Source organism: Sciurus carolinensis, chromosome 1 (genome assembly GCF_902686445.1).
Source record: "Sciurus carolinensis chromosome 1, mSciCar1.2, whole genome shotgun sequence".
In the NCBI taxonomy this organism is placed as follows: domain Eukaryota; kingdom Metazoa; phylum Chordata; class Mammalia; order Rodentia; family Sciuridae; genus Sciurus; species Sciurus carolinensis.
In genome coordinates, this window is record NC_062213.1 from 62842760 (window position 1) to 62869721 (window position 26962).

Sequence of the window (26962 nt, forward strand, 5' to 3'; positions counted from 1 at the left end):
TTAGCCAAGTCACTGCTGGGCCTTTTATCACTGGTTTGTGTGGATCAGCCACTACCTTCATTGACTTTAGGGGGCAGAAAGTCTCTGTGGATGTTAATGTTAAGTAATCTTTAACAGTAGGGGTTTAATGAGTTGTTTTAGTGTTGGATGGTAAGTACTTCAAATCCATAATTCCACTTCAACTGCTTTTGTTATCCAACACCATCTTAATTGAAATGCAACTTTTGAAAGAACTCCCAAGAGAAAATTGTTTATTATTCCTTTGCCCAAAGAGCCTCTCTGGGCCCTCACTGAAAAATTATTTACCTATGAAAATAATGACTTTCATCAACTGTAGGTCAAATTGGATATTAATAGAATGAGAAAATTTTAATATAATTATTTTATAAGGCTTGTAGAAAATGAAATATGACTTATAACTATGGCTTATGCACAAAATCTGAACATGTTCATATTGGGAAAAAAAGTACTGGGCTTTGTCTTTTCCTCATTCCCTAGACTCTTTTCACCGATGTTTTCTCAATAAGTGCTGCACAGTAAAGGGAAAGGCATTTTTCCAAAGCTTCCCACAGCCTGTGACATGGTAATTCTAGGGTTTAGAAAAAGAATGTCAATTTTGCCACTCAATGCTATCTTGAAGTTCCCAAATGTATCAGTCTACCAAATAGGTCTTGGCTGCCAGGTAGTAAATATAAGTCAGTAAAGGGAGATTTAAAGTCATTTTTAGTAGAGAAGGAATCCCTATCAACATCTATATCTTGATATTTATGTCTATTTCTTTATCAAAGCTTAGGGACATTGAAAGACTACTTTAGAAAGCATAATAGATGTCAACTTTCCCTTTAAGTACAAAAATACCCTATAAATTTTTATGTTCTTTTTCCTTTTTTTATTTCCTCACTTTTTATTGGTGCATTTATGGTTGTACATATCGATGGGATTTGTTGTTATTAGTACATGCACACAATATAACAATATAATTTGACCAATATCACTCCTCAGCATTTCCCCCTCCCTTCCTGCCTCCCACCCTTTCCTCTACTGATGTTCCTTTGATTTTTAAGAGATCCACCCCTCCTTTGTTTTCCTTCTCCCTCTCTAGTTTCTGCATATGAGAGAAAACTATGACCCTGACCCCTTAACCTTCTGAGTTTGACTTATTTCACTTAACATTATGGTCTCTAGTTCCGTCCATTTTCCTGCATAATTCCATAATTTCATTTTTATTTATGGCTAAATAAAAATTCATTGTGTGTATATGAGATATTTTCTTTATCCATTCATCCACTGATGGACACTTAAGATGTTTTCAGACTTTGGCTATTGTGAATTGTTGCTATCAGCATGGGTATGTATATATCACTGAGCTAAGATGCCTTTAATTCTTCAGAGTAAATACCAAGAAGTGGTTTTATACTCTTTTACAAGCAGACTCTTACATATGCACTCATTCATTAGTGGGTGACTAAGTCAGTGATAGGACCCTGGGATATGGGATGCAGAGTGTGAAGAATACAGGTGGTCTGTACTCTGAAAGACCTGGTAGGATCCCTGGCTCTGATAAATACTGTCTCTGTGCTCCTGAGCAATGTGTTAAGTAATCTTTAACAGTAGGGGTTTACTGAGTTGTTTTCATGGTGGATGGTAAGCACTTTAAATCCATATTTCAACAATTTCTGTTACCGAACACCAGAGGTTAGTTAACTTCTCTGAACCTGAAGTTTCCTCATCAGTAAAATGGAGATTGTTGAGAGAATTAAGTGAGAAAACTTTAACAAAAGTACCTTATTCAAAGCCAGGGCTAAGACTAAGATTATTTCCTGTCTCTTTTTGTTCTAGACAAGAGCAGAAGAGTAGAAACAGAGCTATCAGGAAAAGGCAGTGATCAAGTAGGAGTTAGATGACTTTGAGGCATTCAGCAAATTGAAAATCGCAGGCCAGACATTTAGACACACGTCTATGGTGTCTAAACAATCTGAATTGGTTGGACGAACTTGTGACAATATAGGCAGGTCATATATAAACACTTTCTAGGGAGGGTTTATGAAAGAGCTACAGGATGTTGCTTAACATTTTTACCCACAAAATAATATTTTATTTAAAAAGATTTAACTATATATGTGACGAGTTTAAAAGTTTCTACGTATAACTGTCTTTCCTTCTAATGGCCCTTTATTCCTTTATGATCCATATTAACATGAAATGGGTCACAACCCTGGTCCACTCTACTGGGTTCCTCTTTCAGTGGGTGTTCCAGGCTCACTGATTGCTCATTAACAGACCTGTCACTACCAGGAGAACCATCTGTGTAGTGAGATGCAGCTGTCATCCCTTCAGTTGCAATTTAATGACTACCCCTGCTGGAGTCATTCCAGCTAGCTCTACTATTAATCACCTTATTTGATTATGTCATGTTCAGAACGGTTCAGAATTCCAGCAAGGTACAAAAGATCAGGATGCTCAGAGGTTTGATGAGATTCTAAAAGGAACCAGGCTATGATTGGAGACCTGGCATATTTTTCATAGTGCACTGCTGGATATTTTGACCCCACATCTCCATCACAGAAGCATCTATTCTCATTGATGATTAATGGGAAAACCAGCTTTTAAAAGGCTAATGATTCATCTTCCAATCACCCCTTTGCAGATTGAATGCCAGTGCATCATCCTTTAGGTGAATGGGAGGCAGTGTTCCAGCATCTCTCAGAGAAGTTTAGATCAAGACTACAATTTTCAGTACAGTATAACTTGAAAACATAAACCCATATCCATTAATTCAAAGTGGAATAGTTTGAAAAAGTATGAGTGAGTAGTTTTTTGTTTTGTTTCGTTTTGTTTTTTAATAACATGGCTGGAGATATAGCTCAGTTGGTAGAGTGCTTGCCTAGTATGCACAAGGCCCTGGGTTCAATCCCCAGCACCACCAAAACAACAAAAACAAAACAAACAAACATACAAAGAAAACACAATTTATCCCATTCTGTAAAACACAAGGAATAGCAGGAGGAAAATAGTTTCTTAGGCTATCAGATATAACCAAAATTTCCTCTTTTAAAATTAGAAAAGGAAAATGTCTTTAATAGAAAAACAGAAAAACAGAAGGCGTGATTTTGTATTACATACAAATCTGTACAGTCAAGAAGCATACAGTGCAAAAAAAATTTTTTATAACTTTGTATAGTATAAAATTTCACAAGAGCAAATGTCAAATTAATATAGTAACATACATATTTCTTACAAAACAGTGCCCATTTTATGGATATCATCTATTGATCCTTAGGTTTTCTTGCTGGGTATTATGAATAATGTAACCTTTTGTTTATAAAAGATCTTTAAACAAAGTGTCATTTCTGAATCAGTAATTTTTTTCTCCTTTTCTAATATGCATGATTCTATATAGATTTATCTTGCCACACTAATAAATCTCACATCTTACCTAATCAGGAAAATTCTGGCTTGTGAACTGAAAGTTTGTGGACACTGAATGTGTTAATGAACACCCATTCAGTAATATTTGTTAACACTTTATTCAAGCTATGAATTTCTATTCTGAAAATAAATATGAAATGTGCACATTGAAGCAGGAATTTGTTGGAATTTCTAATAAAATGTATAGTTTAAAAGCTAAATCTCATTGCTTTTATCCTAAAATAAACTACTGATACTTTTTCCCAAACACAGGCCACCAAAGACATGGTAGTTATCAAAGGCAGGTCAAACCTTACTCGTGAGTCTCATATCAAATATGGCACAGAAGAACTAATGCATTTGTTTCAAATCAAGCTTTTCCTTGTCATCTTCAAATCAGATAATATATTCTTTCTTCTAGAGAAATATCATAGACTACCAAGAGCTGCAAACCTCTCCACATGAGTACCCCATTCACACTAAGAGATTTAATTACACTTTAGCATGGTTTCTAGCAGCCTCCAGTAGCTCCCTGAGTGACCCAACCCACTTCTGAATTCCTGTTTGGAAAAGCTCAAGAATTGACTGTTCTTTCTAGCCCACCTGACAGCAGCCTTTAACTTACCTTTCTTAGAGCATTCTCTAAAAGGGATTTAGAGGGGCTGCTGATGTAGCTCAGTGACAGAACCCTTGCCAAGCATGTGTGAGGCCATGGATTTCAGCACCAAAATAAAAAAAAAAATGAAAAGAACTGAGCTGGGCGCAGTGGCACACGGCTGTAATCCAGTGACTGGGAAGACTGAGATCGGAGGATCCCAAGTTCAAAGCCAGCCTCAGCAACTTAGCAAGGCCTTCCTTGTCTCAAAATAAAAAATAAAAAGGGCTGGGGATGTGGCTCAGGGGTTAAGTGCCCTTGGGTTCAATTCTGGTACTGAAAAAAAAAAAAAAAAAGGACTGAACAATGGTAAATCCTTCTCTGTGCCTTGGAGACGTGTATCTCCTACAACTCAAGAGTAGAAATCTTCCTCAAGGACTTGAAAGCCCTTCCTTTGAAGTATAATCAGGAAGAAAAGTGCCTCTGTCTACCAGTCCCCATGGGAGGGAAGGATAGAATCCTGACTTAGATAATTGCCAGCTAGCAGACACAGCTGGCCTAACTGCTCTCACACTGGCCAACCCTTTGTAATTTTTCACTTATCTTACTACTTGATCCTATGCCCCACTCCCTGCTTCCTGCTCCCTCTCCCTTCAAAATACCCAATCACATCTGCACTAGCAGGAAGGGAACTCGGCTCTGTCCTATGCCATCAGTAGCTACAGAATAAGATCTAATGTCCACCTGTTTATCTTTGACAATACTGAGCTCTTACTTTTTTACTGAAATATGATTACTATGCTTACATATCTGAGTAAGTATCCAAAGAACTTCCATTAATCAATGTGTCTTTCAAAGCATATTGAAGAGTCCCTATGTTTATTGAAACTGAAATGATTTTAACATTTCTATTAACTTCCTCTGCACCAAAAAAGTTCTAGTAAATTCGATGAATGCTATTTGGAAAAAAGAGCAAAACAAAATAAACAAACAAAAAAAGGGCTTTAAAAATTAGCCAAACAATTAAGTATTCCAATAGCAGGAATTCACCAGGGAATGCTCACATAGTTATGGACAGTAAATCCATCTTCTCTAGTTGTTTTTCCTTAGTAGATCATGCTGGGTCTGATATGAGGAGTCAGCATTTGTAACAGAGTTTGCTGAGCCATGAGAGGTTTTTAGAACTTAAAAACTATTTTAAGGCATGGAAGATTCTCCTCAGGCTGCCAGCCCCCCACATCTCCTGCCAACCTCGTTGCTGCAGAGCGATGTGAGCGTGTTCATCAAGATCCAGGGCTAGAGTCGGGGAATCCTCTGCTCCATTTTTAGCTCTTCCATTTGTTTACTGAGTGATCTTGAGGTTACTTAACCTCTTTTTATTTTGGAAATTCAGCCAGAAAATAGAAATCATTATAAGTTTCCTTAGAGGATTTCAGTAAAAATTGCTTTCTCATAAGTATACTATTCTCATTTTGTATCTCGGTATTCTTTCTCAGAATTATAGAACTCTTGTCAAGAATTGTTCAGAAATTATGGAAAAATAGAAAAGATACTTAAAAAAATGGTCTTGCATCCACTCTTTAAAAATAAGAAAAGGTTTATCTTGAAACAAAAGATTATTACACATGCAGTTGGTCCCCCTCCTTAAATTCACTGTATTTAGGACTAGTTATAAGGAAGCCTCATCAGAGTGAAGAATTTAAAAAAAATTGTAGTAAAATATTCATAACATAAAACTTACCAGTTTAACCATTTTTATGTGTATATTTCAGTGGTATTGAGCACACTCACTTGGTTGTGCAACTGTCACCATGATCCACCTTCAGAACGTTTTCATCCTCCCAAAGAACACCTTACACTCACCCAAATACAACTCTGCACTCTTCCTGCACCCATTCTGGGCACCCATCTCTCTACATTCTGTCTCTATGATTTGCCCACTCTAGGTACCTCATTTAAGAGGAATGGAATCACACAATATTTACCCTTTTTTGCCTGACTTATTTCACTTAGCACAATGTCCTCCTTCAAGGCTCATCCATGTCACAGCATGTGCAGAATTTCTTTCCTTCTTAAGACTGAGTACAATGAGTACAAAATCTTTTTTTTTTTTTCTCAGTGCTGAGAATTGAACCCAAGGCCTTATGAATGGTTAGGTAGGCACTCTACCACCGAACTACATCCCAAATCTCAGAATTACTTCTTAAGATAGCTTTATGGGAAGTATAGTCCTTGTCTGAATACTATCTTTCTGAATTTCATTATGTAATCAAAGAGATGATGAAAGATTTGAGTCAATCCCTCAGTTCTTTGAAAGAGTTTAGTTTTGAGAGAATATCACCATATTCACCCTTAAGAAATACTTTTAAAAGATGAATCTTTTATAATTCACTAATATGAATTCTAAAATGAAACATTAAATATCAATAATAAAAAACAAAGCAACATACAATTCAAAAATGATTTTAATATATAGAATGTATTTAGCATATATTACATTTGAATATTTTACCCTTAGATATATTTCAAATTTCTGATGTATCTGAATTCAGAATATATATAAGGACCTACTCATTAAACTTAAATATATCTAGAAAAATTAAAAAATACAATTGAGCCACACCTCCAAAACACTCCCAAACACAACATGGTTTAAAATGAAAGAAAAATTCTGCTTTTTTTAAAATGAAAGAAAAATTCAGCTTCCAGCATTAATAAAAAATGTAACAACAGTTGTGGGGCACCATGGTGCATGCCTGTAATCCCAGCAGCTTGGGAGGCTGAGGCAGGAGGATCATGAATTCAAAGCCAGCCTTAACAATTTAGTGAGGCCCTAAGAAACTCAGGAAGACCCTGTCTCTAAATGAAGTACAAAAAGGGCTGGGAATGTGGCTCAGTGGTTAAGTGCCTCAGGTTCAATCCCTGGTACCCAAAACAAAACAAAACAAAAAAGTTGATACTTCAGTGGCAGGGCCCAATTTGTAATCTATAAAACAGGACGTGTATTGAATACCAATAACAATACCAGGAAGGACTTACCAATCCCCTTCGTTTACTAATCAAGAAGGTGACATTGTTGTTGGATCAGCATTTAAACCAGTAAAGGCATAAGATACTGATATTGATACTGATATTTCCATTTGAAATTTCATTCTGATGTAGGTGTTGCTCAACTTATGAGTGCTTCTGACTGGCAACTGGAAGGATCAGAACATAATTTGGTTCAGATTTGAGATCACCAGGCAGTTTAGCTGAATTTCGAGCAGTCCCCTTGGCCCTCTGAAGCTCTAGCAGAACATAGAAATCCATAAGTTACTCTGAAATAGGAGCCCAGGAGCTTTGATATCACTAAGAGCTGAGCCAAGTGAATCGAAGCGGACTATATTTACTACCATCTCTGGGGCTGCCTTCAGCAGTGCAGGAAGACAGCAGCTTTGTTACTATGACTTGCTAAGGCACAATTGATACTCTGAGATATATATCACCTATATGTATATTGCACTTGAAAGCATAAAATGTGCAACTGCCATTTTGTAGTTGCTCACATGAATAGTCCAAGAACAGCGAAATATGAACACATTCTAACCACAAAGCACATGGCCTATAATAAGGAGCCTATAAAATGTCAAGGGGCACAGATCTGATGCATACACCCAATGCTTAAAATGCCAAGTCCTGGGGATGAATCCCCGCCTGGATGGGGCATAGTTCTTTGGTAGAAGATGAGTGCTAGCATTTTGAATCATTGCCTATTGAATGTGGTCGTCACTGGTGTGGTATTGTTTAGGGCTCTTCTGAGTGGTCAAGAGCAATCATACCTCACTGTGACTCAATTATATTTCACAGAGATCACAAATATATATATTTTTTGAATTTCCAAAAAGATGATTGTATAAGAAACACTGGCACTGTGTGCTTTTCTCTATTGCAATCTGGGGCATTGCTTTCTCTCTCCTTCAGCATAGACTCCCGTCCTACTGAAGAACCACTGAGCCAACTGGTGGACTCGGGGGTTCATTGACAATCTGGATTTAAGTCTTGACTTCCATATATATATATTTTTTTTTGGTCAAGTCATTTAATTTCTCTAGATATCAATTTCTTTATTTGCAAAGCCAAAGAAACAAGCTCTCGGGCTTGTGCAAAGACTAAATCAGATAATGTATGTGAACAATTCAGTGAGTACCTGGTATGGGAAAGTACTCAACAGATCATAATTGAATTGTGAGATAATACAATTGAGAACAAAGCAAACACTCGACACATATTTAAAATGTCATTTAAAATGATGGCTATCTGCTTTATAACCACAACTCTGCAAGTAAGATGCTAATCTGAGACTATGTTTATGTTCTATAGAAAAATGTGTAGGCTTTCAATAAGGCAGCTCTAATTTGGCAAAGCTTGTCTTAATGCCTCAGGAGCAAGGATATTATTACTTTTGAGTTTCAGTATGTAGAGTCGCCACATTGCACTGCAAATTGAATGGATTTCCATCGCTTGCTTTTCCCCCTTGTGTTTTAAAGACCCAACTCACATCCTCAAGACTGAAATGTAAATAAATAGCATGGGATAGAAATCTGGTAAGTAATGAGTTAATATCATCAGGCAGCATAGTTCAGAGCAAAACAAAACAAAACAGAAAAAAATAAAAACACTACTTCATTTTCATTTCCAGATAGCATTCATCTGAAGAGAAGGGGGTGTGAGATTTTTTTTTTAAAAATCATGGTTTAATGTGGTTGGCATAGTTACGGTGCACAGGGGTAATTAAATTTCTGGTATGAATTATTGTTTTCAGAGTATGAAAACAATTGGTTCATGTACAACACAAAATCCCTTTTCAAAGAACATGGCATTTTATGTACAAATTTAGGTTGCTGATCATAATGTTACCTTTACTTATTCACCATATACTCAATTCAATGAACGAAGGATCATTCTTTACCCAGATGCTACAAAGAACTATCACCTACTGATAAGCAAATGTTATTTCCTTCAATTTGTCCCACTGAATCCAATTTCAAAATGCCAGGAACATTTGGGAAAAGTTTACATAAATGCCCTTTTTGTACATTTCTGTGGGGTTATTATTTTCCTTAAGTATGGCTGGTGTTTTCAGTTTTCTTAATAGGCCTCCGCTCCGATCAAAGAGAAATTTGCCCCTCAGATGTATTTTCCCTTACCCATGTTTAAGTCTGATAATCTTCAAAAGTCAGATCTGCACCGGGAATGTTCAAGTGTCTCTGTACTTTCCAATAGGGATTCATGGCATTAAAGAGCATCTTCTGGAAGGGAAAACCTAGCAAAACTCCAAACTGGTACAAGATCAGAAGGAAAAGACAAGTAGACCTCAGAGAGGAGCACGGCATTCTCTCCTGAAGGCAGACCAACACACTGCTGCAGGGGGAACGGTCCACACTCCTCACAGTAGAGACCTCTTGCTCCCCATGAAATAGCACAATTTCAGCTATAATCAGACATGCAAAATGGGCAGAAAGCAACCTTAGGGTTAACATGAAATAGTATCTGTCCAGATTAGGGATCGACGTCGGTGTGCCAGACTTCACTGATATCCTGGGATGACCAGGAAGCTACTAGTTCCACACCCTGAATTACTTACCCAGGTCTCCCCACTTACCCACAACGATGCCCAGCACAGTGTCTGGCACACAAAACTTAATAACGGCCACTTCCTTTTTTCCATTCTGTCATTTCCTTCTTTATTTTCAAAAATGAAAGTTCAAGATTTTTGTTTTTGCTTTTGGGCTTTGTGTGGAAAGGGCACCAGGAACATACTCATTGTGTTCCAAGGAAAACATGCTTTGGAACTACAAGATAGCCACCTCACATTTGGCACATAGGAAAAGAAAACTAAAGTTCTGGTAGACTAGATGAGATTTTGTTTCCTTTATCTGGCAAGCTCAAATGCCATCTATCTGAAAATCGAGACAGCTATCTCTTGACAAGGCAAAAAGCTTTCAAAATGTGCCTTTTTTATTCTGGTTCAAGTTCTCTGCACTCGGGCTTATCTCACATCTTACATTATTTCAACAAAGCACTCTCCAAATGTGTCTCAACTTTATTGGCCAAAATACTATACAAACCAATGCAAAAAAGGATTTTTTAATTTTTAACAGAAAGATTTTGAAGGCTTCAGAACCAGCAGTAAGTTATTTTACCTCTATTTCATTATTTTGATAGCTGGTGTCGCAGAAGACAAGGTTCAATTCTCAAAACTGGTTAAGAAAATTCCTCTGCTGTTTAAGTGGGTCCTCAGGTGATAATTAGTCATCATTTTAACTACCCCATCCTCACTTGCTACCAACCAGTATAAAAAATTCAGGTGACCTCACAATCCCCATGTGTTATAAACCCAGTCACATAAAGTATTAGGAGCTCTCAGCACTGTCTCCCATAATTAGCCCAAAGTTTTTTGTACCCACATACCATGATCACACCTCACCTCTTTTTTCTTTTTAATGATGAGGTACACCAGCTAAAATAGTGTCATGTACCACAAATGTAATGTGAGTCCCATGCGATTCAAAATTTTATGTTATATTTTAAAAGTGAAAAGAAATAGGTGAAATTAATTATAGTAATACATTTAGTTTAATACAATTCATCCGAAATACTATCCAATCAACATTTAATCAATATAAAATTACTAATGAGCTATTTTATATTTTCTCCTTCCTTACACACTTAGTTTCAAAAATCAGGTGACGGCACATCTCAAATCAGACTGGTCACATTTCAAGGGCTCAATAGCCACATATAGCTAGAGGTTACCAATAGTTAGTAGGGTAGATCAGTCTTTCTCTTCACTTAATTAACTTAATCCTACTTTCTCAAACTTCCAGGTTCAATATAAATCATGAGCTTAACAAGGTCCCACATTCAGGACACGAATCCTAAGTAGTTGGAAATTTGCTGAAAAAGTGCTAGTGTGCATATCTGTTGTAGCTTCACACAAAATAGCTAGAGTTTCAGCTAGTGCTAGTTGGCCACTTGTCCCATGTGTTACTCATCATCACAACTATCCTATGAGGTAGGTAATGTGATCATATTCATCTTATAGATGAGGAAACTGAGTCTCAGTCAAGTAGCCTGCTCAAGGTCATGCTGCTAGGAAGAAGCTCCGTCAAGATCCAAGTCTAGACAATCAAGTCACCAAGTTCTAGTGCTTAGTCATCACACACTCCCGGTATTGAGACAATCAAGGAGAGCCAGCAGTATCTGATTTCACTGGTGTCTAATTTAATGTGCTATAAAAACAAAGGTTAAAAGGAGGAAACATTAATAATGAGAGTAACTAAGCAAGGAAAGACAGTACCAGGCAGGCCATCTAGAATGTCCATTTCTTTTGTTTGGCATAGAAGTGTGTAATATATATCTTTCTCTTTAGTGGGCAGTAAAGAAGTAATTATATGGACTTGATTTAACTCGGTGACTACAGGAAAATAAGTTTATACTGGATGGTATAAACTTTGTAAACAAGAACTTCAGGGAAGTGAGAAATGAATGGGCACCTGCAAGTAGGGAAGAATTCAATCATTACCAATAGAAACATTACTACCAAAATAATCATTCCCAGATTTAAGCATCACTAAGATAATTTGGTTCATTACAACTTACATTAAATAGGAAAATTTTACTGAAAGTGAAGAGGAATTGGGGCTGTTTTCTCCATAGTGTGGTGATACAAAATGGCTGCTTAGTCTCCAATACTTTTGTTTACCTTTTAAAATCCTCAGGTTCACTTTGCCAGTCTCCTCCAAACGTCCACATACCTCCTGTCACAACAGAGGGGCGTGTACAGAATCAACAGTTACTATATGACTTCACAAGGCTACCGCTGGAGAGGGCCCTGAAGTCCAGCCTCTTACCTTTACAGCTAAACACCAGGCCTGCACCGTCTGCGATATGCAATTGAATTAATTGAACAGTTGATCACATCATTTACACAAAGATCAAGTTTCTCATAAAAATAATAAAGAGTCAACTAGTCCATGTTAAATTCAACTCTAATGTAATACTAAGAATATATAAACTGTAATCAAATTCCTTTTTCTTTATATATTTTTATTTTAAGTTTTTTTATGGGTTTTCTTATACATTTCTAAAATCTGATTTTGTGGAGATTAAAAATGAATTCTTTAATGGAGTTTCTTGTTTTTTTTTGTTTTGTTTTTGAATCACTATTCCTTGCCAGCACTGAATTGAGTACTACTTACTGCAGCCATGCATTGAAAGCATAATTTTTGGGATAATTTTTGAAGGATGTCACACTGATAAGACAGGATTTGGGTTACTTTATTTCCATGACATACCCTGACTTAGATCCTTGGTATCTTTATATAATGAGAAACAGAAAAATGGAGGATTGGCTGGTAGGTATGACTCTTCTGTTCATTCACTCATTTCCCCCTGGCTTCTCAAGCACATTTGAGTCCTGCTGTGTGTGTCACTGGAGACAGACATGTTCCCCTTATTGGCAAAGTCACTATTTAGGAGAGTGATGTATAAATAATAGGATCATGCCAGCAAGCAAAATCTAGAAGCAGAGTTAATGGTCACCTAACAAAGCATATGCCGCTTTCCCCCTTCACTTCTTGTTTAATAGGATGAAAAAGCTCCTTTATCACAGGTCAGGACCACGGCCATACCACCTGGGGCCAATGACAATAGACATATGCAATGAGGCATTTGATCAACTACTCTTGAAAAGACAGCAAATTAATCCATGATGTACTCATGCACACGCAGTCCCACCTTCTCTGCTACCAGCTCTCCTTGACTTGACATTGAGCCATCTGTTTAGCCTTTTGGGGTTTCCGCTTCTTATTTCTATTTTTAGTTTTATTCTCAGTTACAGGAAAACTGAGTAGTTTTCAACCCTGGCTGCACATGAGATTAGCTTGGGGAGCTTAAAAAATAGACTGACACCAGGATCTCTCCCCTGAAATTGTGGTTTAACTGGTCTATGGCACAGTTCTGGCAGCTGCATTTTTCAAAGCTCCCTTGGCAACTTTAGAGACCAGCTGGAACAGGTTCCAAACAACTGCTCTACACATGAAGGCTGAGGTGTCACACTTGGACAAAGTCACAGACTGCTTCAGTACCCCATGCAACCCTTAGTAGGAAAGAGCATACTTGCCTCAGGAAGAGCTCATCAGCACTACAGCTGGGTGGAAGGCAAAACGAGAACAGAACAAGGAGGCTTTGTTGGCAAAAAAAAAAAAAAAAAAAAAAAAAGGTACGATACACAGCCAGAGGTAGGAAAGTCTACAACCCATGATGGGAAATGTGAAATATTAAGAAGTTTGAAAATAAATGAGTGCATGAGAGCTAAAAATGTTTTTTTCTGCCCAAAGTTGAGGAGCAGGTAATCAATAGCATTACTTGTGGCTGTCTAATCAATATACATCCTGCTGGTTGTTCCGTATTTCTGTGTATTCACTGTGGGTGGCACAGCAAGCTTACCAACTGTTACCTAGGTGAGACCCAGGAGATCTGCAACCCAGGATTCTCTCAGGTACAATGAAGAACAAGCTGGAGAAGAACACTCTTTGGTTTAGATGTGAGATACCCCCCAAAACTCACGTGAGACAAAGCAAGAAAGTTTAGAGGTGCAATGATTGGCTTATGAGAGCTTTAACCCTAATAAGGGCCTTAATGCTCTGATAGGGATTAACTAGGTGATAACTGTAGGCAGGTAGGGTATGGCTGGAGGAGGTGGGTCATCGGAGGCATGCCTTCGGGATATCTATTTTGTGAGCTGAGCTTAGTCTCTCTCTGTTTCCTCACTGTCGTGTCCTGAGCTGCTTTCCTCTGTCATTATCTTCCACTATGATGTTCTGCCTCACCTCTGGCCCAAAGCAATGGAGTCGGCCATCTGTGAACTGAGGCCTCTGAAAACATGAGCCATAAATAAACTTTTCCTCTTCTAATTGTTCTTGTCAGGTCTTTTGGTCCCAGTGGTGAAAAAAACTGACTAAAACAGATATGTTCATCAGTCTTGTAGTCAGGGATCTACTCCTGATCATTCTAGCTCCCTTTAGCATCACAACAGATTTCTTAACATAAAAGTCTCTAAAATTCTAAACAATCAATTCATATTTTCAGCCTGTGCTATCACTAGAGATAGAAAGAAGGAGCTTTCTAGGTAATACTTTGGGCACACTGAACATGCCTAGAAGCCAATAACAAGAATTCAAGGAAATCACAACAATCTGCATAAGTTGGGTAATGGATTTAATATTGTCTGAAATGCTTGGAATCATTTCCTTCAAGCATTTAGCCTCTAAATGCAAGAAGGGTGTTTTTACTTGGAGTTTTTCCATTTGGGGATGGGAAATGATGCAGTATAAAGGGAAAAATTCCAGGTTCTTCCAGAAAAACTATGTGTACTAGCAGGTCAGCTCAACCTCCAAAAGAGTTTCTTCAATCATAAAATGGAAAAAATGGTTTTGCATGGCTTCTGAGATTTTCCTTGCTATAAAAGGCTATGAATTAATTGAAACTGAATTTCATAGGAGTTTGGTAACACCACCGGCCTATGAGTTTTTTGTTTAAGAGGCAGATATTAGAGGTAGGTATGATTTTAAGGCTGACTTGAAAATATATATAGTTGACTTATTCAAGGAAACTACACAATTGCAAATGCTTATTTAAAAAAACACATCTTCTCAAAAGGCATTTTTTCTTGAGGCAATGAAGGAAATTGGCATGTGGTTATTTTGGAAAGAGGTCAAAGGATCAGTAACCCTTATGAAGCCTAGCGGCCAGGGCCCCTGGTGGGAATGGTTTCTGGAGATTCAAGAACAAAAGGGTGCAAGTAACTTCACGGTTGTTTCATGGTAGTTTGCCAATCTTTTGTGAGTTTCCATGAATCCACAGGAGAAAACTTTAGAGTCTTCTTTCTAGTCGTAGTGCTATATAAGAGACAAAAACATAAGTGAAAGGATGCACCCTTTTTTCATCAAAGGTCATAGGATCTTAAATGATCCCTGAAGAGTTCTGAATGGCTGAGGCTGAACCTTACAAGTGTAGGGTAAAGAGAGATAATTCTCACTGCGGTGAACAGATGGAAGTGCCAATGTGTGCTTGTAATTGTATGAGATTGGCATTATTATTATTATTTTCCTATTTTGCAGATAAGAACACAAAGACTGAGACGGCCACAGTCTTGGAGTTGGTAAGAGGAGCAGTAAGGAAACAAATCTTGTGGCCTGATTATTTTTGACCTTCTATTTACTCCTTATTCTTTTTTTTCCCTACTCATAGCCCTCGCATGTGGTCTTCCAGAAGGCTTCTCCACACTTGCTCTACTTTTTCTCCACACATGTTCTCATATGAGGTTGTGCAATTCCCTGACAGCAAGTCTTTGGTGACTGTGGATTTCACAGTCTTCTACATAAGTGCATATCAATGGTGCAACCCATCTGTTGAGTGGGATTAGGAGGAAAGGAAATGAGAGAAAAGGGACCAAGAGAATTCTCCCAAGGCTTCCAAGAAGTAATTATTTTTTAAAAAGTGTGTGTGTGAGAAAGAAAGTCTATCAGTGACAACCTAGGGTATCTCATTGGTGCATCAGTATCACCAGTAATTTGCACACAATTCCTCTTTGTATAGTCTTCTCTGCTCCCTCTCATCTCCCAGCCCCCTCTCATCTCCCAGCCCCATGTGTGTATTATGATTCACTAAGAGGGCCATGAATAAAGGTGAGTTGACCATGCCACTCCAAATGGACTGACAGCTCTAATTACCCTCCAAAACATCTATTTAGAAAAAAAAAATAAAAAGAGCAAAAACTCTGTTGATAAAAAACAAGGAACTAAATTACATAATCCCTTAGTACAACTTGTCAAGCCAAAATAGATTAATTTTCCTGACCAGGCCATTGTAAAACATGGTTTCTTTAGAGTAGGACTATTTTCTCTAATTTGGTTTAATCCAGGAATATTACTAAGTACTGAACTGAAACAGGCCACACCGGGTAGTGAAGTAATTCATCCTCATTACATTTGGTTATTGTTAGCAGGAACAGAGTCAGACACATTGGACAGTGATGGTCAATAATCTGTCAATCATGCCAAGCCAGTCCAATGAGCATAGGATCTTAATACAAACTGCATACTTGCTTGGCAAATACACATTAAAGGCAAGAGCATCACTTTTCTCCAACTCACTGTTGCCCCCCAACCCCTCCTAGAAAGGAACTGTGGAGCTTCTGGTGAAGTGGGGGACAGATCATTTCAAGACTGGAATCATAAGACAATAAGTCAGGCTTATGGCACATTAGTGGCAAAATGGTCTATTTCCTGATTTTTATGGTTCCTTGTTTTTTGTTCTCATTTGCTCACTTTGCTTCTCACTTTGAACTAAAACTAAGTCTGATCTTCTATAATATGTCATGACAAAAATTGCTGTGAGAGATCAAGAGATTTGACTTGATTTGTGGGAAGGAAAACATCATAGATATAAACAGCACTGTCTTTGGAGTCTGCTTCTTGGTAGCTATGTGATCTTGGACAAGTTACTTAACCTCTCTGAGCCACAGATTCCAATATGCCGTGCAACAGAGGTCATTATATTAGCTACCATATTGTATAAGTGTGGTGAGAACTGATCAGATCAAGTAAAGTATTCAGTGAACATTGCTGTCATGATTAGAACCTAATCTAATCAAAATGAAAGGATTAGAGCTAACGAGGAAAATTACATCCTTTCAATAGTTCATAGTGGAAACTTGTCTGCCGATACATTTCTAATTTAGATAAAAGCTAGTTTGCTTGCTATCAGTTAATTTAATGCCTTTTAGGATAACATATTTGTAATAACAAGTTGGACTTCAATCACCTCTCCCTATGTGACAACTTTCCATCAGGCTCTTTTACTAAATTGTACTTTTGGTTTAACTATAACCATGAGAGATTGGTATTACATACCCTGTATTACAGAGAAGGCATTCCAGAGACACCACAACAGAACTAAATCTGTACAAAGAGTCAGAATTTGAACCCATATCTTCTGATTTCCCGGCTGCTCCCTCAGATTCTCTAACATCAGAAAACTCCTAATGATAAGATCCTAATCTTTACTGAACACTTACATGGTATGTGCCAGGCAACTTTCTAACCAATTCAGATTCACAAACTTATATAATTTCATGAAAACTCTGGGAAGTAAATATCTATTCCATTGTATAGATAAGGAAACTGAGGCAAAAAAAAAAAAAAAAACATCCAATGTCACATAACTTCCAGATAATAGGGCTGGTCAGAAATAGAACCACTTCTCTCTAAAGCCTGCAGTGTTACCCTCCATGCCATAGAGAAGATATAGATTATACTTCCTTTTAGAGTAAAGGGAATTGTATCTTCAATTTCTTGTTGACCCAGCCTCTTTATCTCTTTTTCCTTTGTATTTCATATCCAAATAAAGTTTTGGCATCTTTCTTCATTTAAGCACATAGGGATGTTTACCAATATTTTCAGGGTACTTCCATCCTATGAAATTAACAGGGAGCCAGCCTCCATGATACTAGAGGAGAAGAAATGGAACTGAAGACTGGAACTGAGTATCTCACATGAGCACATGGTAAGACTTCAGTGGCAGAGATGGGGACACTCACCATTCAATTCTGAGCTCCACATCCCCTAGGAAGATCACCTGGAATTCCTTTGAGGTCTATCCTGTCAACCAGGCAAACTCAGCTGAGTGAAGATTAAAATGTCACTGGGAAGAAAATTCCTCCATTTTGAGGTAAGCAAACCTAATCTTGATGATTCAGATTCTCCCATAAATTGGATGTTACTGCCTTAGCAGCTCTCTCGAATCTTTGATCTCTGAAGATGAAAGACATGATACCACCTCTGTCTACCTTCATTTAGGATTTGTAGCTTATTGCCAAAGGGGCAGGAGTAAGCTTATTTGGGTCCGAGCTTGTCAAAAAATACAGACTCAGTCACTATCCAGGCAGTCACTGTCCAGGAACACACAGTCCTCAAATCAAACTTCAGGCATCATAAAGCCTTATGAAGGGATTCAATTTCCCCAGAAATCTGGAAAATGAAGCCTCCTCTGTACATTCATATTAGACTTGGGGGTAGTTACACACAAGCTAAGACTTCAGATTCACACTATCTAGACCAAGTACCAATAGGACAGAACATAGCATTTTTCAGGGTTTCCCAAAGAAGTCCAGGTGGTTTAAAATACATGTAGAAGAAGGAAGGGAATATTTAGTCCAGGGCCTAAATATCTCCCCATCAACACAACCATCAGACCACATTGTCTCATTCTCCAATCATACTTAATGTGTCTTGAAGAAATTATCTTCCTTAAGCTAATGCTGAATGTTAGCAAGAACCTGAATGTTAGCCAGATCCCTGGGTTATTCATGAGCCTGTTAGAGTTTACCCTCTCTGAAGGCCTCCATGCTGTGATCATAGTCTATAAACAGGAAGAGCCAGCTCCTCATTACTATTTCCCCTTCCATCTTGCTTGGAAATTCCTTTTAGCTATTGGTTACCTATCATTTTCTAAACGTAATTATAACTGAGTTCACATTTCTAGAATGCTTCATGTTTTCTCACACTCAGATCAAGTTCAAGAATTCTTCCAACCCTGGACATCAACCAGATTTAGATGGGTAACCAGAAACATCAGAGTGCACAGCTAGATGATAATTCACCCATAACTCAAGCAGTCATGCATAAATGGATGCATTACAAATGTTAAAGAATGTCAATGTTTTCCAATCTGATTTCTTGAATCAAGTTGTACATTACACGACCCCAATGGGCCATGTTCACATCACAGTTTATGTATGTTCTGACTCTTTGCAAACGTCTGAACGATTGTGGCGTAGGCTGTTTGTGTGACATGGGAATGACATGGTGATGTACAGGTGAAAGATTAACTGTGAACTCTGACTCTGCAGTAGAAAGTGATTTCCCACCAAAAGGGGCTTCCAGAGGGAAACAGAATGTAAAGTCTCCAAGGCCAAGTGCTAATTCCCCAGCTACTCCAAGGAGAACATGGGAATGTAGTTTTCAGGTTAGAAAGACAGGAACTGTAGAGCTGTACCAGACAGAATAGTCATTAAAGATGTCATGCCCTAATTCCCAGAACTGGAATATGTAAAATTCTTACATGACAAATGGAACTCTGTAGATGTAATGAAGATTTTTTACCTTAAGATAGGGACACTACTCTAGATTACTGGAAAGGGGTCAATCAAATCACATGAGCTCTTAAAAGCGGAGAGTGTTCTCCGGCTAAAGGCAGAAGAGATGAGGCAGAAGACAGAGATTTAAAGCATGCATGAGATGATGTGCTGTTGGTTTGTAGATGGGGGAGACAGAGATGAATGCGGGAAGCTTTAAGAGACACTCCACTTGACAGCCAGCAGGAAGTTGGGACCTTTGCTCTACAGTCAGGAGGAACTGATTTCTGCCAAAATCCACAGGAGCATGGAAATAAATTCTTCTCTAGAGCTTCTGGAAAGTTATGTGGCACCACCAACATCTTGATTTCAGCTTTCAAGACCTGGAGCAGAGAAACTAGCCAAGCCCACTGCATTCCTAACTTGTAGAACTCTGAAATTGGGAGTGTTTTAAGCAGCTAAATTTCTGGTCATTTGTTTTGGTAGCAACAGTAAACTAATAGAGAAAGGATCAAACACAAACCCACTGAATTTAAGTGAATCAAACAAATTACTTCAAGATGAAAGTTACATATGAAGGTTATATTTACCAAACAAATATAAAATACTGCCATATTGGGTGGAGGTTGGAAGTGGTAATGAACACACCTTTGATCCCTGCAGTTCATTCTGTCAATGGAATATTAAACATGCTTATTAACATCCTAGTAAATTCTTACTAATTAACTGCATGATTCTTCTCATAGTTGCAGATTAGAACTATTTATGAATAAAGATATTCCCTCACAGCAGGAAGACAGGCAGTGTCATATTTATCTGCCTCCATGGTGGCCGGGCTGTGTCATTCAGGAGCAACAGCAATTAGTTGTAAACGAGGTATAGTTTATAAAATTAGTATCCTAAAGCAGCAAGTTTGATCTATAAATAGGCAGGGTCATTATTTTAGGCTTTGTAAACCAAATGGTCTCTTTCCCAACTCCTCAGCTTGGTCGGTGCAGAATGAAAGCAGACACAGATTATAGGCAAATGAGTAAGTGTGGCTGTGTGCCAATAAAACTTTATTGACACTGAAATTAGAATTTCATATAATTTCCACATGCCATGAACAATCATTCTTGTTTTTTTTTTTTTTTCCAGTCTTTTAAAAACATTAAGACAGGTCTAGACTTGCAGATGATACAACAAAACAGCAACAACAAACAGGGCTGAGCTGACTAACCCTGTTGTAAAACTACAGTTGTACTTGCACAAAACAGATACAGGTTCAAGAATGACCAGGACAGATGTGAAACTGATTCAGGTCATTCTGAGCTGCATGGAAATCAGTAGAAATATTGTTTTTCAAAAGGAATGAAATATTTACTTGTTAGAACTGGAGCTTGACAAAAATCCATTTGTTCATGTATTGATATTAATGTGTGGTAATTTAATAATTTAATTACAATGCTGTGAGGGGTTGAATTATGATCTCCCTCCAAAAGATATATTAAAGTTTCAGCCTCCATTACCTTAGAATGTGACTTTATTTGGAAATAGGGTCTTTATAGATACAATTAAGTTCAACTGAGGTCAATAGGGTGGGCTCTGATCCAATGACTCCTGTCCTTACTTATAGGGGACATCTGGACACAGAGACACAAACAAAAAGAACAGCATGCAAAGATGAAGACAGAGTCAGGGTGATGCAGCAGAAGCCAAAGAATTTCAAGGATGCCAGCACACCACCTGAAGCTAGGACAGGAGTATGGAACAGATTTCTCGCTCACAGCCTCAGAAGGAATCTACCCAGCTGACACCTGGATCTAGGGTTTCTTGCTTCTAGAAGTGGGAGACAATAAATGTCCCCGGTTTAAGCCACCCAGTGTATGGTACTTGGTTACAGAAGCCACAGGAAACTCATACAAATGCCTTTCTTCTTTTAGAGTTAGGTTTGGTAATGGGTGTCTCTGTATTTCTTCTTTTTCCCTTTTACCAAAATAACTGCATTCTGGTAGAAAGGCAATGTTAACAAATCGAACAGTTGGAAAATCTGGGAATAGGAGAATCCCTACCAGTTTGAGCAGTTAAGAAGAACATATCTAAAATCCAGCCTTTCTCTCTTTGTTATGTTAAAAAATCATTAGTAAAGTCAAGAAAATAATTAGAAAGACACACATCAACCTACAGATGTCTTGCCAATAGAGAATGGCAGTTTGATCAATGTGCACTACATGGAAAAATGAAATATAAAATGGCACTAATGTATAAAATTGAAGACCTTTGGATTTGGAGTAGAATGGAAGGGAAAAAATTCAATGGTTTATTAACTTTCTCCCCTGTCACATCTCTCCATCAGTATAAATAATTATAAAAATTTCATTAAACACTGTGGAGAAGAAAAGCATTTACTTGAAGATGAAATTCCTATAGTTGTGATAACTGGTGGTGTGCTGGTAAATGTGTAACACTGTTCTTTTGGTGCCGGTGATGGTGGAGTTCTGCTTTGTCACATTCACTAATTTCTGTGGTGTAAGTGGCCCCATCGTAGCTGATTTCAGACACCAACACTATTTCACTGAATGTTCAATAGGGAAGGATGTACACAATAATTTCTCACCAGTTGGTATTAACCAGCTCCTGCATACAAATTATAATAATAATAATTTACAAAACTGTATGCTAAAAAGACAATCATGCTTCAATAGGTCAACTTGCTAAAGGAACAGGACAAGATAACATCTTGCTATTGGAAGTAATTTTAGAGTTTCTAGACACTATGATGCCTCTAACTAGCTGTGTGACATTGAAAAATGTGACTTCATCTCTCTAGTTTCAATTCCTAGTCAAGGTGTTTATTGAAATAATGTTCAAGACACTGTAAGCTAAAGGAAGGCACAGACTGTCTCTTGCTCACTGTTTCAGTCCCAGAACCTTCTCAGAGAATTCTTAGAGTGGCCACCAGGTATTCTTTCCTGTCCATGAGCAACTCTCCTTTGGTGACAGCACCCTGATTTTCCTTAAAACACCTGCTTTAAAAATCTGTTGGTTGGTTCAACTCATGTGGTTCAAGTGAAACCAAGTCCTGCTCTGGCTCCAAACTGAGCAGGTGAGTCAGGCCTTGTTAATCAAGGCAGCCCATTTCCCTTGCTGCACCAGATATCATGACTGATTCCAGACTAGGAAAAGACTATAAAATCGGCCCAAGAAGGCTCAGTGTTAGGTCATTACTATTATTTCGGAAATTCTGCAAAAGAAAATGTGTTTTCCATTTGAGATTGTTGAGAAGACAGACTGCAAGCTTGAAATTTCTGGAAACCATGGAATTCCCTAAGGGGAAACCTAAGACTGATGAATATGCTGTTGGGATTAACTTCTGATGACATGAGTGCCCCTCAGTAATGAGTCACTATCCACAGTGAGTCTACTCCTTCTGTGAATGGGATTCTTCCCACTGTTAACACCTAAGTCTTTTTTTTAACATTTCTTTGACTATGAGCTGTAATTTATTCTTTAGATGCCATAGATTTATCCTACCTAGATTTACCAGACCTGACTATTCCACATCAGAAATGTACAATGTGAATGTTTCAAAAGTGCCTTCATTCATTTTTTGTCCTTGGTGCTATTACATTTCAATCACTTACTTCATAACAAATGGTTTGACTCTCCTCAGTTAAATTTATCATTTATCAGTGTCTAAAATGTAAATTTTTGCTGCTAGGTGCAGTGGCGCATGCCTCCCCAGCAGCTGAGGAGGCTGAGGCAGGAGGATGGAGAGTTCAAAGCCAGCCTCAGCAAAAGCAAGGCACTAAGCAACTCAGTGAGACCTTGTCTCTAAATAAACTACAAAATAGGGCTGGGGATGTAGCTCAGTGGATGAGTGCCCCTGAGTTCAATCGCTGGTACTCTCCCCCCCAAAAAAATAAAAATGAAAATAGAATGTAAATTCTTTATATGTGTATCTCCAATAAGTTTTGGAGCTACACATCGCTCAAAAAAGCACAAATCTACTTCTGAGGACTTGAAGTAAAGGGATACATGTGAAACTTTACAGGTGTAAGAAGACAGTCAGCATGAACACCAGGCCAAAGTGAATCTCAAGTGGGGCTCACACCTGGATGTTCTTCAAAAGCAGATGAGGGAAGAGAGCAGTGTGAGGTCTGCTCTGAAGGTCAATTCTAAGAGAAAACCACCAGCTCCTGATGTTAGCTATATCTAAGGATGAAAGGGTACTTGCAAAGGGAACCTCAGGATCCGGAAGCTGTCTCCCCAAGTACTGGAGTTCTGAGATACCAATGTACAGAGTCAAGTGGGCATCATTATTTGGGGCTATTTGTTATGAACTCTCCTAAAAAGGGTTTTTGATGTCTGGTTAGTCCTTCTTCCCTGGAAAACAAAAAATCTGCTAACCACTGTGAAAAGAAGTGCTTTGCAAAAATTATCCTTCAGGTGCATAGCACACACATGACTCACCACGGTCACAATCTGCATGATGAAGGACTATGCAGTTATTTTTGTGATAATGTAACCCACTAATTCCTAAAAATCACTGAGCAATGCAAAATCACACAAACACGCACACACACACACACACACACACAAAAAAAAAAAACTCTTGCAGCATTTATTGGAAAAATGGGTGCTCAAAAATTTCAGCAATGAAACATTAAAAAAATAAAAATAAAAACTAGCAAGAATTTTACAGAAGTTAATGGTTAAGAAATAATTATGAATACTACAATATTACACTTTATCTTGAAAAAGACCTAGAGTTTGCTTGTGGAAGTGGGTAACAGAGGGGTGCATCCTGAGTTATTTTAAAGTGGTAGAGCAGAATGACCTGAAATGGGAAGGAAAGGAGCAATACCAGATGCGGATGGAGGTGGCTCAAAATGTGGTGAACAAAGGTAGCTGGAGGGTTTCAGCAGTTGCCTGTGAGTGATTTGTGCACTCCCATATGGCTCTGTTCAGCTGGGTGCACTTTTCTGCATTCACCTGAGTTTTACATGGACAAAAATCATGCATAGAAAATAAGAAATTCACATTATGCTCAAATTGTTCTCTAATGTATCAAAATTGTGTTGGAACAACTTCGAGTTTTCAAAATAAGTGTAGAGCAGAACGGATTGTACTTTGCTTTTTTGACTATATACTTTCTACTGTTTCTAGGTTATAAACATGGTTGCCTGTAATAGGAAGTATAATTAGATACCCAGAAAAATCCAAATTCAAAACCTCTAGAGAGTGTTGTTAATATCTCTTATAGTAATTAGACCAAATCCCTCTTGCCCTTTTCCTTAGTGACCTCCTTCTCCAGAAATGACTCAGCACTTGGGATCCTCATAATTTTGCATCTTCTCTATAAATATCTGCTTTCATGAAAGAGTGAGATAAACTTATTCTTACTAAAGTAATTCATAATTGATAATATTAAAGGTCTAGGAATAAATTTGTAGTAGAGCTTCAAGGTAAAGGAATTTAGCATGCACTTTTGGGATATTAGGCATTATTAAACTGATGAGATATTGGAAGGAAAGTGATCTAAATACTTCATAAATATTACCAAACAATGGATACCTTCGAGAATAACAGCCTTTAGTATCCTCATTTTTCCTGGTTGTTATAATACTAGGGAGTCTACATCATGGCTCCAATAAACTGGTTGTTTGAAAGAGTTTTTCAAAGCCTATCCCAGCACCCGTCAGTATATTTCATATGGTTGCTCTGAAGAACAAATGAAAGAATAAGATGCCTGAAACTGTATTTGTCATGTTAACAGAAGGCAGAATGCAAGGTGGTCGGAGACAATGACATTTTCTAAAGTAAAACCTTGACACCCAACTAGGCACCAGTAACCCCAACTACTTGGGAGGCTGAGGCAGGAGGATCACCACCAGTTCAGGCCATCTGGACAACTTTAGGGACACCTGTCTCAAAAAAATAAGGACTGGGTATAGCTCAGTAGTAGATCACTTGCTGGGTAAGTGCAAGGTCCTTGGTTTAACCACCAGCATGGAAAACAAAACAACAAAACAAAACACCAAAACTTGACTCCACCACTTTCTGCTTCTTGAAGGGTATGTATCTAAGGCTATCTAAGGTCCAGATTCTTCACCCATTCAGTGTGGATGATCATCCTTTTAAGAAAACAAAACTAAATAAAATATACATCCTTGTGGTTCACTTGCCTGGCATGTGTAAGGTACTGGGTTCAATCCTCAGCACCACATAAAATTAAATAAATTAAACAAAGGTATTGTGTCCATCTATTAAAAAATGTTAAATTAAAAAAATTTTTTTAAATGTTCAGCATGTCTAGACAGAGGTAGATAAACTCAATCCATGTTACAGATAATAGGAGTTTATAAGAAATAGTTCCATGTATATCTTAGGTGCACCACAAAACAAATGTTAGTCTTAACAGTATTCAATCCATTAAACATATAAGCTGCTCAATATACTCTGAATGTAATAGGTTACATATGAATTCAAACAACTCATGTCTATTATACAGAATGTGTCCTTACCTTGGTTTGCCGAATGGTTCCCTAAGTGACTAGCAGTTGAGAGCTACTGGATACTTGATCACAGGCAGGCTGTGGGCTGTGTGTCTGGATATTCCAGGGCACTAATGTACTTACCATGTTCATAAATATGACTTAAATCTTTTGAAGAAGCCAAATGAATTAAACAATAGTTTTTCTACTAAAATAGAACTGCAAACTGAATTTGAAATTGCTTGTTTTTTTCTCTTTTTTAATCTTGGTGACTTTGGCAGTCATGCAATTAAGCTTTTAGGTATCTTACTTTTGAAATGTTTACAAGTACTGTGTGTCCACAAGAGCAGGGCACTGCAAAGTTCTGATTTGAAGCTACAGTCCATGAAGAGCACTGGTCCCACAGCTGACCAAGTTGCCCTCACCTTCTCTCCTGAACAGGATCACTGGTAGGTCAATATTGGGATGTGCTCAGTCTAATTTTTCCTCCTTCAGACCAGAAATAAAATCCTCAAATATGAAATATCTACCACATTGGAAATAAAAATGTTAAACATTTTGAATTTTCTTACCCATTTTATGACCACTGAATTTTTCTCTATAAAAATTTAACATAGAAGGATTAAAGTTTCTAGAATGTATATGTTCCAGATGTATCAGAAGGTAGCTTATAGGGTTAGGGACTTTCTTCCACCCACCACTCCATTCTCAATACCTCCAAGCATGCCGGGGATGCTGTGGTGTTTGTGTTAAGTTTCCTGTTTCCATCAAAGTAGATCAAGGACCTAGGCATTAGACCAGAGAACCTGCACCTAACGGAAGAAAATGTAGGCCCAGTTCTCCATCACATCAGTTTACGAACTGACTTCCTCAACAAGACTCCTAAAGTGCAAGAAATAAAATCAAGGGTTAATAAATGAGATGATATCAAACTAAAAAGCTTCTTTACAGCAAAGGAAACTTTCAAGACTGTGAAGAGAGAGCCTATGGATTGGGAGAAAACTTTTGCCACCTGCATCTCACAGCATTAATTTCCAGGATATACGAAGAACCCAAAAAACTTAACACCAAAAAAACAAATAACCCAATCAATAAATGGTCAAAGGAACTAAACAGACATTTCACAGAAGAACTATTATCAGTTAACAAATATAAAAAATATTCAACATCACTAGCAATTAGAAAAATGCAAATTAAACTACACTGAGATTCTACCTCACTCCAGTAAGAATGGCAATTATCAAAAATACAAGTAACAATAAATGTTGGTGAGTATTTAGGGGAAAAGGTTCATTCATACATTGC

General features: G+C 37.8%; 1 protein-coding gene and 1 non-coding gene across 2 annotated transcripts in view; one reads left to right on the plus strand and one right to left on the minus strand.

Moving 5' to 3' along the window:
• The window catches only part of Kcnb2 (potassium voltage-gated channel subfamily B member 2), a 347478-nt gene that overhangs the window by 261411 nt on the left and 59105 nt on the right, over window positions 1-26962 (minus strand). The window lies entirely within an intron of this gene.
• On the plus strand, window positions 2854-2926 carry Trnat-agu (transfer RNA threonine (anticodon AGU)). The gene has a single exon. It is a non-coding gene; the product is annotated as a tRNA-Thr (tRNA).